This window comes from Balaenoptera borealis (assembly GCF_965194805.1).
Source record: "Balaenoptera borealis genome assembly, contig: HAP1_SCAFFOLD_1858, whole genome shotgun sequence".
NCBI lineage: Eukaryota > Metazoa > Chordata > Mammalia > Artiodactyla > Balaenopteridae > Balaenoptera > Balaenoptera borealis.
In genome coordinates this window covers 13869-29119 of record NW_028122398.1, presented here as the reverse complement: position 1 = coordinate 29119, position 15251 = coordinate 13869, and the positions used below count along the sequence as shown (strand labels likewise).

Genomic DNA, 15251 nt, shown 5'->3' with positions numbered 1-15251 from the left:
GAGCTCCCAGCTCGCGGCGGCGGCGGCGGCGCTCCTCCCCCGCAGGCAGCGCCAACCGAGCTCCCAGCTCGCGGCGGCGGCGCTCCTCCCCCGCAGGCAGCGACAATCGAGCTCCCGGCTCGCGGCGGCGACGGCGGCGCTCCTCCCCCGCAGGGAGCGCCAGTCGAGCTCCCAGCTCGCGGCGGCGGCGGCGGCGCTCCTCCCCCGCAGGCAGCGCCAACCGAGCTCCCAGCTCGCGGCGGCGACGGCGGCGGCGCTCCTCCCACGCAGGCAGCGCCAATCGAGCTCCCAGCTCGCGGCGGCGGCGCTCCTCCCCCGCAGGCAGCGCCAATCGAGCTCCCAGCTCGTGGCGGCGGCGGCGGCGGCGGCGGCGGCGGCGCTCCTCCCCCGCAGGGCAGCGCCAATCGAGCTCCCAGTTCGCGGCGGCGGCGGCGGCGCTCCTCCCCCGCAGGCAGCGCCAAACGAGCTCCCAGCTCGCGGCGGCGGCGGCGGCGGCGCTCCTCCCCCGCAGGCAGCGCCAATCCAGCTCGCGGCGGCGGCGGCGGCGGCGGCGGCGCTCCTCCCCCGCAGGCAGTGCCAAGCGAGCTCCCAGCTCGCGGCGGCGGCGCTCCTCCCCCGCAGGCAGCGCCAAGCGAGCTCCCAGCTCGCGGCGGCGACGGCGGCGGCGCTCCTCCCCCACAGGCAGCGCCAATCGAGCTCCCAGCTCGCGGCGGCGGCGGCGGCGGCGCTCCTCCCCCGCAGGGAGCGCCAGTCGAGCTCCCAGCTCGCGGCGGCGGCGGCGGCGGCGGCGGCGGCGGCGGCGGCGGCGGCGCTCCTCCCCCGCAGGCAGCGCCAATGGAGCTCCCAGCTCGCGGCGGCGGCGGCGGCGGCGCTCCTCCCCCGCAGGCAGCGCCAAACGAGCTCCCAGCTCGCGGCGGCGGCCGCGGCGGCGCTCCTCCCCCGCAGGCAGCGCCAATCCAGCTCGCGGCGGCGGCGGCGGCGGCGGCGCTCCTCCCCCGCAGGCAGTGCCAAGCGAGCTCCCAGCTCGCGGCGGCGGCGCTCCTCCCCCGCAGGCAGCGACAATCGAGCTCCCGGCTCGCGGCGGCGACGGCGGCGCTCCTCCCCCGCAGGGAGCGCCAGTCGAGCTCCCAGCTCGCGGCGGCGGCGGCGGCGGCGCTCCTCCCCCGCAGGGAGCGCCAATCGAGCTCCCAGCTCGCGGCGGCGGCGGCGCTCCTCCCCCGCAGGCAGCGCCAATCGCGCTCCCAGCTCTGTTCTTTTGTTTTTTTTTTTTTGAATTCTGAGATTTTTCATTTGAAGTAAATCTTAAAGCTATTAAATTCACAAATATGCTAATTTAAATACCCAATTCTATTATCTAAAACACACATTGCAAACATACAAATATCTATTCTCTCCACATGTCAGAGCCCATTCATTTCATGGTTTGGAAATGGGGAGAATAGATCCCCTTAAACTGCAAGTCAGCAGGTGTTTCTTTACAGTTAACTTTAGCAAAATTCATACAAAATATTAATGAACAATGATCTTCTTTACTTGTTAACTCACAAGGAAACACCTTCAAAACTGCATTTTGTTAAAGTTTCTGTACTAAAATGTAGAAAAACTGAACTACACAAATATTGAAAAGTTTAAAATTCCTTAATTTTTTATTCCTGGTACCACTACCACAATTTACAGGGCAATATACCTGATGTAATGAAAAGAAAAAGACAAAGCTACAACAGATAAAAGACCTCAGGAATGTACATCTAATTGACCCTCCGTTGCATGAATCAATAGCTGCACTTTTTGCAAACTGTGGCTAGGACAGTCCTGAACAAGAAGGGTTTCCTGTTTAAGCTGCAGTAACTTTTCTGACTATGGATCATCGTTCCTTCTGCGGCAGGTTTTTACAGTTCCTCTAATGCATTTGGGACGACTGTCTCAAAGTAACCTGCAGCTTTCCTGACAACTCCTCGCTCTCTCTCCTGCTAAGAACTGTAGCCCTTTTCTTCTGAGTTTTGAGAACCTTCTGCTACCATATCCACCACTTCCACCACCAGATCCATAACCACCACCATAGGGACTTCCCGAGCTTCTTCCACCAAAACTGCCCCCCTTCATGGGTCCATAATTTGATTGCTGTTGTCCACTATAATTTCCAAAATCATTATAGCTCCCACCACCACCACCATAGTTACCTCCAAAATTTCCTCCTTCATTGTAAGCATCATATCCTCCACCACCGCCACCATATCCACCATCTTGGTTTCCATATCCTGGTCCACCACCACCATAGCCTCCTCTACTACTGTAACCAGGACCACCACCATCGTTACCACCGTCGCCTCCAAATCCGTTTTATCCACCATCACCTCCTCCATAACTACCTCTGCTGCCACCACCTCCACCACCATAGCCTCCTCTTCCACCAAAGTTTCCACCACGGCCAAAGTTACCTCCACCACCTCCAAAGTTTCCTCCACGACCCATAAAGTTGCCAGATCCACCTCCACGACCTCTCTGTGATCCAGCAGATTGCATTTCTTGTTTAGAAAGGGCCTTTTTCACTTACAATTATGCCCATTAATAGTGTGGTATTTCTGAACAACAATTTTATCAACTGTATCATGATCATCAAAAGTTACAAAAGCAAATCCTCTCTTTTTTCCACTCTGCCTGTCTTCCATAACTCCTATGGTTTCAATCTTGCCATACTTTTCAAAGTAGTCTCTCGAATTACATTCTTCTGTATCTTCTTTAATACCACCAACAAAAATTTTCTTCACTGTTAGACGGGCACCAGGCTTTACAGAATCCTCTCTAGAAACAGCTCTCTTTGGTTCCACTACACGCCCATCAACCTTGTGTGGTCGAGCACACATTGCTGCATCCACCTCTTCAACCCAAGAGTAAGTCACAAAACCAAAGCCCCTGGAACGGTTTGTCTGGGGGTCTCTCATCACCACACAATCTGTAAGTGTGCCCCATTTCTCAAAATGTTCTCTTAAGCTATCGTCTGTAGTTTCAAAGCTCAGACCACCAATAAACAGTTTTCTCAACTGTTCTGGTTCCTTTGGATCATGGCCCTCCTCCCCCCGGCGGCGGCGGCGGCCGGAGTCGGGCTGGGGGCGACCGGGCGGCGGTTTTACCTCCGTTTTGAGACCGGACTCGCCTCTTCCAACTCGAGTTCAATATGGGACCGAGAGCCCAGCTCTGTTCTATGTTGGGCCATTTTACTTCAGCCCAAAAAAATTTCTTCTAGTATTCCCTAAGGTCTGCTGGGGATCAGTTTTCTTATTTTTCATTTATCTGTATTTGATTTTTTAAAATTGATTCCAATTTTCTGTTGAGATTCTCCATATTTTAATCTATTAATCCCCATCTTTTACTCTCAATATAGTCATTTTAAAGTTCTGTGCTAACTCCAGAATCTGAATTCCCTCTAAATCAATTTTTCTTGGTTTTTTTTTTTTGTTTTTTTTTTTGTCTTAAGTTTTAGTCACTTTTTCCTGCTTCAGGAATTTCATAATTTTTGATTGTGTGCTGGACGTGGTGAATAAAAAATTCATAGAGACTGAAGATGCTATTACTTTGCACCAGAGAAGATTTACCCTTTTCTCTGTTAATCAGAGTGGCTGATCATTTCAGTCATTTCAGGAATTTTACTAGGTCAGAACTGGGTTGGAGCTTTAGTTGTCTCATCCTACCTATGATTTTTCCTAATTTGTGGCCTCCCTGGATTTTTGCTGTGAGCCTGACAGGTCTTTGATTCTTCAATAAATACAGTCAGTTATTGACTTCAGTCTTTCAGATGTTTGAATTCAGCTCTTTAGGCTCTCAGTTCTCACAGCTTCAGAGTATGGCAAATGTAAGGAGAGACCAGCTATGTATTTGTTGCCGTTACACTTTCTCAGTGAAAATTTGTCTCATAAACACTGAAACATTGCAGATGACTTCACTTTTTCTGACTCAGCCCCCTTCTTGGGGATGGCACTTCTGGGTTTTTACTGTGAGTCTGGTAGGTCTCTAATTCCTCACTTTGGAAAGTTCTCTCCCTCAGGCATTAGGTATTTAGCTTCCTGCTTTATATAGGTTCAAAAACTGGCAAATGTCTTGAAGAGGAGACCTAATGATTGTCACAGGCCCCTTTATCTAGCGGGATTTGGTTTGTTAGTGCCATGACTGTGCAGGAAATTTCACTCTGCTTTCTTGGCTCAGTCCCCCATCATCCTATACCACCCTGACACTAAGGAAATGTCCTGTGGGGGAAATCGGCTTGACATTCTGCTAGATTTCACTCCATCATGCCAGCAAATGAGTTCATCAAAAGATATGGTGATTTCTCTTTTCCAGTGGAGTATGTCTCCCTACACCAAACCCCTGCTCCAAATCTCTAAATGTCCCTCTCTAGCATATTAGTTGATATTGTTTCTTGATTGCTTCCTTAGCTCGATGATCTTTTATTCAAGTTTGTTTGCTCGTTGCAGCAGGAGTGATGGCCTGTGCCTACCTAGTGCAGGCATATTATTATGGAGATATGGCTTTGGTCCCAGACACCACAATAAGGAGAATATCATAAGAAAGCAAGTCACACGAGTTGTTTGGTTTCCCAGTGCATGTACAAGTTATGTTTATGCTATACTGTAGTCTATTAAGTGTGCAATAGCATTATGTCTAAAAAAAGTACATATCTTAATTTGAAAGTAGACTTTAAGAATGCTACCCATCATCTGAGCCTTCAGCAAGCTGTAATCTTTTTGCAATAGTAACATCAAAGATCACTGATCACAGATCATGTAACAAGTATAATAGTGAAAAAGTTTGAAATATTGTGAGACTTACCAAAACATGACATAGAGACACGAAGTGAGCAAATGCTGTTGGAAAAATGGCACCACCAGTAGAGCTGCTTGACACAGGGTTGCCACAAACCTTCAATTTGTAAAAAAAAAAAAAAAAAAAAAAAAAAAAAAAAAAGCATTATCTGCAAGGTACAATAAAGTGAAGTGCAATAAAGTGAGGTATGCCTATACATCCTGCCTCAAAGCAGAAATCCTATTTAGATCACCTTTAATTTCTCTCTATGATATATCAATAGTTTTCTATTCTAATAGGGTTCTTACATTTTTTATTACACTTATTATTAGGTATATGATGTTTTGATGATAATGTAGATGGCATATTTTTTAGTTTTTAATTTTATAACTTTTCAGACACAGAAAAATGTTAGTGGAATTTTTTAATGTTTGGTCTCTTATCTGGCAACTCTTCTAAAAACTAACTGATATTCTAATAAGTTATCTGTAGATGGTTTTGGATTTTCTGTATCCTTAATTATATCAACTATGGAAAGTGACAGTATGATTTCTTCCTTTCTTAGCCTTATATTTCTGATTTCTTTTTCCTGCCTTACTGCTAATGCCATTTAATACTTTTACTAATAGGTTGAATAGAAAAGGTAAGAGTTGGCATTCTTATTTTGTTCCTAATCTTACAGTGGACGTTCTCCACATTTCACTATAAATAGGATGGTGGCTCTAAAGTTTTTTGTAGTTTCCCTTTGCTATGAGTTTTTAATCATACATAATTATTGAATTTTATCAAATGCTTTATCTGACTATACTGATATGATCATATACATTTTCTCCTTTATTTTATGGATGTGGTGCATGACATTTATTGATATTTGAATGTTAACTCACCTTGCATTTCTGGAGTAAAACAACTTGGTAGGAATTCACACACACACACACACACACACACACACACACACACACACATTCACTCACTCACACACTCTACATTTGATTGTCTAACATTTTGTGTATGATTTTTGCTTCTGTATACATAAGGGAGATGGGCCTATTTTCTTTTCTCATAATTGTCCTTTTAATTAGTGAATAGTATATAGAGGGTAGAGATTTAAAAGACCTTTTAAAAGGTCTTCTTCTTCTGTGATATAATACAATACAGTATTACTCCATTTTTTAAAAATGACCTTTTTCATTTTCAAATAATTTCAAATCTGCAGAAAAGATACAAACAGAGTTCCCTTTACCTCTCTCCCAGTTTTTCCTATTGCTAACATCTTATACTACCATAGTATATTTTTCAAAATTAAAAAGCCAACATTTATACATTACTATTAACTAAACTTAAGACTTTTTTTGGATTTCACCAGTTTTCCTGTTAATGACCTTTTTCTGTTCTAGGACCCAATCCAGTATATCACATTCCACTTAGTTAGTTGTCATGTCTCCTTAGTCTTCTCTGGTCTATGACAGTTCCTCATTCCTTCCTTGTTTTTCATGATTTTGACAGTCTTGAGGAATATTTGTCTGATATTTTGTAGAATTGTTCTCAGTCTGGGTTTGGCTGATGTTTTTCTCATGATTCGACTGGAGTTATAGGTTTTGACAAAGAATACCGCAGAAGCGAAGTAACCGTCTCATCACATCATAACAGAGAGTATGTAGTGTCTCCGTGACATCACTGGTGATGTGAAACATCATCACTTGCATAACATGGTGTTTGCTTGGTTTCTCCACTGTAAAGTTACTTTTTCTCCCATTTTATACTGTCTCTGGAATTCAATCATTAAGGCCAGCCCAGGACTGGACTTAAGGGGAAGATTAAGCTTCACCTCCACCTCCTTGGGGAGGAGATGGATGCCGGGGGGGGGCGGGGGGGAGGTTACCTACATATGGAATTCTTCTGTTGGCAAGATTTGTCTTCTCCCTCCCTCCTATTATTTATTTATTTATACACTCATTTATTTACTCCATTATGTTTTAATATGGATTCTTTATAATCTATATACATAATTACAACCTTAAAAACCTCTGGTTCCCCCACTGACATATAAACTTTTTGAGGAAAGGCTCTGTTTCTTTTTTATTTTTGTACACTCTATGCGTTTAGCATAGTCCCCTAATTTATAGTGGACTTCCAGTAATTATTTTTTAATGGATATCTTTCCACTTCAACTGAAAAGTACCCTTTCCTTATATAATAGCATTCTAAATCCAAAATAAAAGTAGATTTTAAAATAAGTAAAAGTAAACTCATGCATGATCACCCTGTAATAAGTATGTAAAAAAGCACAGGGTACTGCAGAAATAACTTAACCATTTGAGTTGGATGTGTCTCCAAAAAATATTGAAGCCACATTTGGAAAGAAATTACAGTATTTGATAAGCCAAGGATATGACCTGCTGTGTGCTTTCTCTTTTTTGTTCAGATCACCAAAGGAGATTAAGACCCCGTTTTCTCCCTTCTCTGGAAAATTATCATCTGATGCAGTCACTCAGATAACAACAGAGAGTCCAGGAAAAACCATGTTTTCATCTGAGATTTTTGTTAATGCTGAAGATCGTGGACATGATATTCCAGACCTCAGTACACAGAAGTTGGGCAAAGTTCCTGTCAAGTTTGCTTCATCATCTTCAGTCCAACAGATTACTGTTCTTCATGGCACAGATGGTAAGAGAATTTTAGGTCACATTACCAACTTTTGTGTGTCATTAACTAAGAAATTTCTTGATTGGGTCTTTCTAGTTAGAAAACCTAATTTTAATTTTAAGCATTAGGTTGTACATGATTAAAACATCTTTTATTTACATAGCTATGAAGAGAATATAATTTATTATGTTTTTACTTCAATTTCTAGTGAAGTTAACAACCTATGTGAAACTCATGCTACTTGTGGCTGACGTATTTTCAACTCATAATACTTGTCATAAGAATGCAAGTAGTTCATGAAAACATAAAAACTATAGAGGTTCAATTTTAGGGAGGTAGATAACTATTTGGCATTGTTTCTTTTACTATTGTTTTGCATGATACAGTGAACAGATAGCAAACACAATACCAGTCTATTTCTTGCTCAAGAAACGTTGAGCAGGGACCCAGGTTGACTGTGACTCTGCTTTCTTTAAAACATGGAACCTTGGATTCATCATCATAGTCAACTGGAAGGGACGAAAAGCATGGAGGAGCACATGTTGGGAGGCTTTTATGGGCTAGGCCTAGGTGTGGCCCACATCACTTTCCACTGACTAGGAATAGTTTAGCTGTGCTTTCCAGGATGAAGAAGAAATGAGTTTTGGTGAACAGCTAGCAATTTCTACCATAAGGTCTACATTTAGAGTGTTCCTATGCTATCATGACAGTGATATTTTTATAGTGCTTATACTATATAACATTCAAAATTATAGCAAGTTATTTTCTTTTTCAGACCAGTAACTGGAAAGTTAAGTTCCCATTCTACCTCCAAATGAGGGTGGGAACTTTCAATTACTAATTTTAAAGTATTCAACAGTTTGTACAAATCTATTCAAAATATATTTTAAGTTTTCCTACTTGTGCAAAAAGTTTACCTGTCTGTAGGTATAAATGGAATATGCCTAAATGTATAAAGAAAATTGCTTAGTTCCACATGTAAATTGCACTGAATTTAATTTGAATAAATACATTTATATGTTGAAATGGTTATATTTCTTTTCTTTTTTTTTTTTTTACTTTTATTTATTTTATTTTTGGCTGTGTTGGGTCTTCATCGCTGCGTGCAGCCTTTCTCTAGTTGCGGCGAGCGGGGGCTACTCTTCGTTGCGGTGCACGGGCTTCTCATTGCGGTGGCTTCTCTTGTGGTGGAGCACGGGCTCTAGGCGCGTGGGCTTCGGTGCATGGGCTCAGTAGTTGTGGCTCGCGGGCTCTAGAGCGCAGGCTCAGTAGTTGTGGCACATGGGCTTAGTTGCTCCGCGGCATGGGGGATCTTCCCGGACCAGGGCTGGCACCCGTGTCCCCTGCATTGGCAGGCGGATTCTTAACCACTGCGCTATCAGGGAAACCCGAGATGGTTATATATCTTATACATTTTTATTGTGATATAAAATTATGCCCCCCAAATGTATAGTCTAATCAATATCACACAGAACACCTTTAATGTGTCAGTTACCTATTGCCACCGTGATACTGTATAAGAACCTCGAAAATCTCAGTGCTTCGTAACAACAGACATTTGCTTTCCTCACTCATGGGCTTATGAGTCAGTTGGAGTTTGGCATCAGGATGCAAAAACGGTTTGGGTCTGTTCCACATGCCTTGTACTGAAACCCAGGCTACTCTGGGTATGCTGTTTTCATGTTGGTGGCAGAGCACAGGAGAGGAAATCCAACTGTGAAAGTGTATTTTATACCTCTTCTGACATCAAATGGATCGGTCTACATAGAGCCCACAGTTCACGGTCTTACCTTTACATACAGGTACTTGGTAGAAAAGACTCCTTTAAAAGAGAAATATTATTTGGTTTAATAATAAAAGATTTTTAACTCTGTGGATTCAGAAGTAAAATTTTAAAAATATTTTAAAAGTATACAGAATAGCATGTTGAATTTATGACTATGTGTCCACTGCTCTGAATTAACAAATTAAGAGTAATATGCTATATGTTTATATTTAGTTCCATTTGCAAGTTTTTTGAAGGAATAAAGTTTATGGTTGGACTTTCTTCTTTACCCTTCTGCAGTCCTTTCTTTCTCTCCCAGGAACAACCATTATTTGCTGAATAGTCGCTTCTTCCCCCAGAGATAGGCAGTCCAAAGTAACTTTAAGACTTCTGCATCCAAACAGAAAGTTGTTGAGAATTTCAAAAAGCCACTTATCTTGCCTCTGAATTCTCCATCTCCACATGGTAGCCATTCTTGCCCTGGGTCCATTGTAATTCTGCCCAATTGTTGTTGTCCATTTTCTGCAAACTTTGAACTAAATGGTAAATTTAACCATCACCACCAAGCTTTATATACACTGGTGGAGGAAGAAAACTACTAAGTCAATATTCTAACAATAATGACTACAGCAACGTCCAAAGAGAAGTAGAGGCTACAGCCTATTTTTCCTGTTATTTAAATTCTTCCAGCCTCTATACATTTCTTCATTCTCCTTGAATTCAGCCAGGTTCTCATTGGCTGGGGCTTTGCCTGATAGGTTGGTACAAGTATTCCTAAGTAGTCTAAGGCTTTGCTAGCCCTGCATAGGTTTAAGGTCATTTTTTGTTAATTTCTATGACCAGGCTTGGTAAAGTGGTCCCCTAGGTGTAAGCCATACTCCTACTGACTTTCTTCTTTTAAGGTAACCTTATTTCTCCCTGATAGTTAAGGTCAATTGTAGTTTTAGTCAACACTATGGCATCCTATTCCCTGTATTGTTTCAGTGACATAAAGAATGTAAAATGACTAGATGGCTCCTGTCTCCCGGTAGAAGTGCCCCTCCCTTATTTCTAAGATCTTCCATCAAACAAAGCAGAGTCACAGAGATAGAAAGCAAAAGATTTTAAAGGCTTCTGCCTTTGTTCCTAAATATATGCATTCTGTCTGTAGGATAGGCAAGTGCCATATGTGGTTCTGAGCACATGCCGTATTTGGCAAGCTAGCATTCCAGCCTCAGAAAGTGATGCCTCCCAGCTTGTGCCATGACAGTTATCAGTAAATTGTTCACTCGCTTTTTTGTTTTTGAGTTTACCATAGCTGTGGGTGATCAGGCTTGTGAGGAGAACAGTGACTCCCTTTAGGCATCAGCCTGTTGTCTCATTTCCTTCACTATGAAGTCAGTTCCTTGGTTGGAAGCAGGGTACTAGTAATATGGATTCCATGTCAAATCATCAGAATGATGGAGTGGTCAAGGATGGTAACACAATTCTAAGTAATATAAAAGTTGTTATTGCGTCCAGAATGAAGGAGATCTCATTCTACTCTGGGACTATCAGACTCTGTCTAGAGTATTTTGATTTTTATAAACTAGACATGGGCAACTAGGAGTCCATCTAGAGGTGATTACAGGATGCAAGAGAAGACCATGGTCCATAAGGATAAACTGAAGAAGCTGTTGTGTTTAATCAGGAGAAGTGGTAGCTATCTACAAAATTCTATTTGAATGAGCAGTACAACCCCATGAATACTGAGGAGTAACCTAAACAAGAATTTTATAGGACTCATGTGATGGCAATACTAATCCTTTGTGTAGGCATAGAAAAGGAGAGTAGACTAAAAGGAGGGATGGGATATTTCTGAATGGGAAAATTGAATATTTAAAGATGTCATTTATTCCCAAATGAATTTAAACTCTAATGTAATTCTACTCAAAATTCTAATGGAATTGTTCTTTTGAACTTGTTTAATTGATCTTAAGTTTTTTCCGGAAGACTAATAAAGAAAATACTGGAAAAGAAGAGTAATGGGGAGGATAAATTTTAGCAGCAGCCGGTGGAGTGTTTTAATGGGATGCCTGGAAGTTGCAGACATTATTCTCACCCTTGACCTATGGGCCCAGACTTAGTCATATGTCCATACATGTCTGCAAGGGAGATTGGGAAATACAGTGTACAGATGAGCAGTATGTACCCAGCTAAATATCAAAATGCTGTTACAGAGAGAGAGAGAGTTTCTACCACATCATGAAAGAAAAACAAGTGTATAGAAAAAGATTTCAGGGACTTCCCTGGTGGCGCAGTGGTTAAGAATCCACCTGCCAGTGCAGGGGACACGGGTTCGAGCCCTGGTCCGGGAAGATCCCACATGCCGCAGAGCAACTAAGCCCGTGTGCCACAACTACTGAGCCTGTGCTCTAGAGCCTGCGAGCCACAACTACTGAGCCCATGCTCCACAACTACTGAAGCCTGCGTGCCTAGAGCCTGTGCTCCACAACAAGAGAAGCCACTGCAGTGAGAAGAGTGAGAAGCTCGCGCACCACAACGAACAGTAGCCCCCCCACACCGCAACTAGAGAAAGCCCGCGTGCAGCAATGAAGACCCAATGAAGCAAAAAAATAAGAAGAAGAAGAAAAAGATTTCATCTTCTATAATAATCAAATTACTACCATGTCACAGACATTTTAGAAAGAATTTTAGCAGTTAGTATTTAAAAAAAAGAAACTTTATAAATGACATAATTTTTCACTCTGAAATCAGAAAACTTATGTGAAATGGGGCAGCAGGGGAGAATGGGTATGCTATAAACAGGAAGTCTTTATTACAGAATTCTTTATTATTGAAAATTTAATCCAGCCTAAATTTTTAACATTATGAGAAGGGTTAAATACACTTAATGTGTAGTAGAATGATAAAAAATGTGACGATAGGAAATAAAATGAATATTTTATTATCAATGTAAAGTAGAAAAACTGAATTCCACATTATACATACTATACACAACTATGTAAACAAATAAGAAATACAGAGGAAAGACCTGTAGAAATACATTAAAATATTAATAATAGTTATCTTTGAGTGGTAAGACTTTGTCTTTTTTATTTCTGTGTATTTTTTTAATATTGAGAAGTTATACTTTTTTAATGGGAAACTTATTTTGAAAATCTGCCACATAGAAGAGAATTAGATTTACTTTCTATGACTCTGGAGGGAGAACCTTCAAAGATCAGTAGTAGGGGTTAACAACGACCAGGTTTGGGTTCAATATAAGATAAAGTGTTTCTTAGTTAGAGCCATCTAAATATGGAATAGATTGCTAGGAAGTCGTCTTCTCAATGAATCCTACCCTTACCACTCTATTTAAACTGCATCCTGCTGCAATTTCCCAAATACTTCTAATCTTCCTCAGCATTTTCTAATTTTTGGGGGGGGAGTGGCTGTTTTGGGTCTTTGTTGCTGCACACGGGCTTTCCCTAGCTGTGGTGAGTAGGGGCTACTCTTCGTTGTGGTGCATGGGTTTCTTATTGTGGTGGCTTCTCCTGTTGCAGAGCGTGGGCTCTAGGCGCACAGGCTTCAGTAGTTGCAGCACGAGGGCTCAGTACTCGCAGCACAAGGGCCCTAGAGCACGTGGGCTTCAGTAGTTGCGGCACATGGGCTCAGTAGTTGTGGCGCTCGGGCTCTAGGGCGGGCGGGCTTTGGTAGTTGTGGCACGCAGGCTCAGTAGTTGTGGTGCACAGGCTTAGTTGCTCCACAGCATGTGAGATCTTCCCAGACCAGGTATCGAACCCCTGTCCCCTGCATTGGCAGGCAGATTCTTAACCCACTGCACCACCAGGGAAGTCCCAGTATTTTCTAATTTTTTATGTCACTAATAATTTATAAAAATACTAGATGATTTACTTATTTAGTATGCTAATTGTTTACTGTCTATCTCCCTCTTCTAGAATGCTAGTTTACTGATACATTCCAAGAATCTTGACCACTGCTTGGCACATTAAAGGTGCTTAATATTTGTTCAGTTAATTAATAAATGTTTTCTTATTAATTATTCTGATCTTTATGTCCTTAGGCCAGCCTTTACTGTTGCCATATAAGCCTTCTGGTAGTACAAAGATGTACTATGTTCCCCAATTAAGACAAATTCCTTCATCTCTGGATTCCAAGTCAGACACCACCATTGAGAGCTCACACTCAGGTATTATGCAGAAATTATTCAAAATTTTATTTTTTGAAATTTTATTTGTGGATTGGCTGTTTAATTCTGGATGACATATGAAAGCTCAGTGCTCTTTAATCTTTAAGTGAAACATGGAGATTTTCATGACACAGGCTCTGGTTCAGATAGGTGAGTTATTTGGTCAGATGTATTGTGTACACTCAAACATTTGATAAATATTTGAAGAAAATTGTATGAACAGTTACTTGTTTGGGTTAGTGGACTCCATCTAGGACAAAGGTTTCCAAGTTTTCTCTGTTCACAGTCACCTTAGTGTTTGGGTGATTTCTTTTCTCATCATCGTGGGGATATAAATCATCAGCAGCATATAAATACATGAAGTATTTTTTCAGACACTAAGCTATTATGTTATTAGGGTATAAAAATACTTAGCGTTTTGATCTTACAGCTTAATAAGCAAAAATATTTTTCGTTTTGTGTTTGAAAGAAAACATTTTACTTTGTTCAGAAATATGCATAATTACTTGCTAACGAGATATGTGTGGCTATTAGGGCACAGTTTCTCAAACCTTGAGATGAGATTGGACACAACCACCCTCATTTATTGCTTTTGTTACAGAAACCGTCAAAAATCCAACTCTGCAGAGATACAGACAGCAGCATTGAAAGGAATGTAGCAGTATCTAATGTTGAAACTTTAAACTATCTTTAGCGATTAGTTTTTGTCCTGTACACCAGATATTACATATCACTCTTTCTCTAGAATTTTAAAATATCCCACAACATCCCTGTGAGATCACCACAATAGAACTGCAGATTTAGAAAATGAATAGCATCCTGTGGAGGAACTGAATAAATATTTTCTGTGGAAAATTATAAGGATACAGAGTTGGTATGGTGCGGGGTTTTGATTGTTGGGATAACATATTGATTGGTCCACAGGAGTTGACTTGGTTCAGTTTAGATATAAATTGTTCATGATTTGTCAATAGACATCTTTATAGGTGTAGAAATTAAAAAGAAAGTAGTTGTCCCTGGTCTTACGCAGATTTTCTGTTAATTTTAAGAGGACCCAACTAGTATCTAATGGTAACTGAGTTAAAGCCCCGATATAATTGCTCCTGATTTCCCACTGTGATGCCACTGAAAAAAAGAACCACAAAATGCTCATATGTTAGGATTGATTATGAAGCCTATAACCAGGAACTGGAAGAAATTTTCACTACCTGCATGGCTATGATTTTAAAAACTCACTTAGTGGCTACGAGACATAAAACAAGCTTACTTAATTGATTGTAGGTAGGAAAATCTTTTATCTCAGTCTCACTTTCAGCCCCCTAGTTCAGAAGACAGAATGTACCAATAGAAGTCTAATCAGGTGTTCCAGTATTTTTTGAGGCCTCCTGTGTACTTCTATTCATTTACATCCTAACTCTTCCCTTTGGAGACATTAACTTTGAGAAAAATTGGACAGTAGTGGGAAGAGGAAATGACTCAGGGATGGTACACTGTATCCTGAGAAATACTGTCCGTATAAATAAAGTACTGAATGCATCAGTTAGACAAGAAGAGATCTGTTGGCTATATATACTTGAGGTTGTCATTTATCATGTTCTGCATCTATTCTGAGAGTGAGGGAGTTGACAGTAGAAAATAATAGTTTCTTAGACCAGTAGAGCTGATCTAGATGAAAGCCTAGGAATTGTTCTGATAGATAGTGTCTATTAGTATGTTGTGATTCTATAGATACTAGAAAGATCCAACTAGAGTTTGGGGCCAAGGGCAAGTCATAAACCATTGCAGATATTTGGACCAAATAATTTCTCCTCAGTTGAGAATGAGTAAACAATTGAACTCATAAAATTCTTTTAGAGACAAAAACAAAGGGAC

At 41.5% G+C, this 15251-nt stretch overlaps 1 long non-coding RNA gene and 1 pseudogene across 2 annotated transcripts; one reads left to right on the top strand and one right to left on the bottom strand.

Moving 5' to 3' along the window:
• Window positions 1–2008: 2008 nt before the first annotated feature.
• Window positions 2009–3128, bottom strand: LOC309622227 (heterogeneous nuclear ribonucleoprotein A3 pseudogene; annotated as a pseudogene). The gene has a single exon. The product of its transcript is annotated as a heterogeneous nuclear ribonucleoprotein A3 pseudogene (transcript).
• Window positions 3129–7327: 4199 nt separating this feature from the next.
• Window positions 7328–14930, top strand: LOC309622226. The gene is made up of 2 exons (XR_014240611.1): window positions 7328–7464; window positions 13254–14930. It is a non-coding gene; the product is annotated as an uncharacterized lncRNA (long non-coding RNA).
• The last annotated feature ends 321 nt before the right edge of the window (window positions 14931–15251 follow it).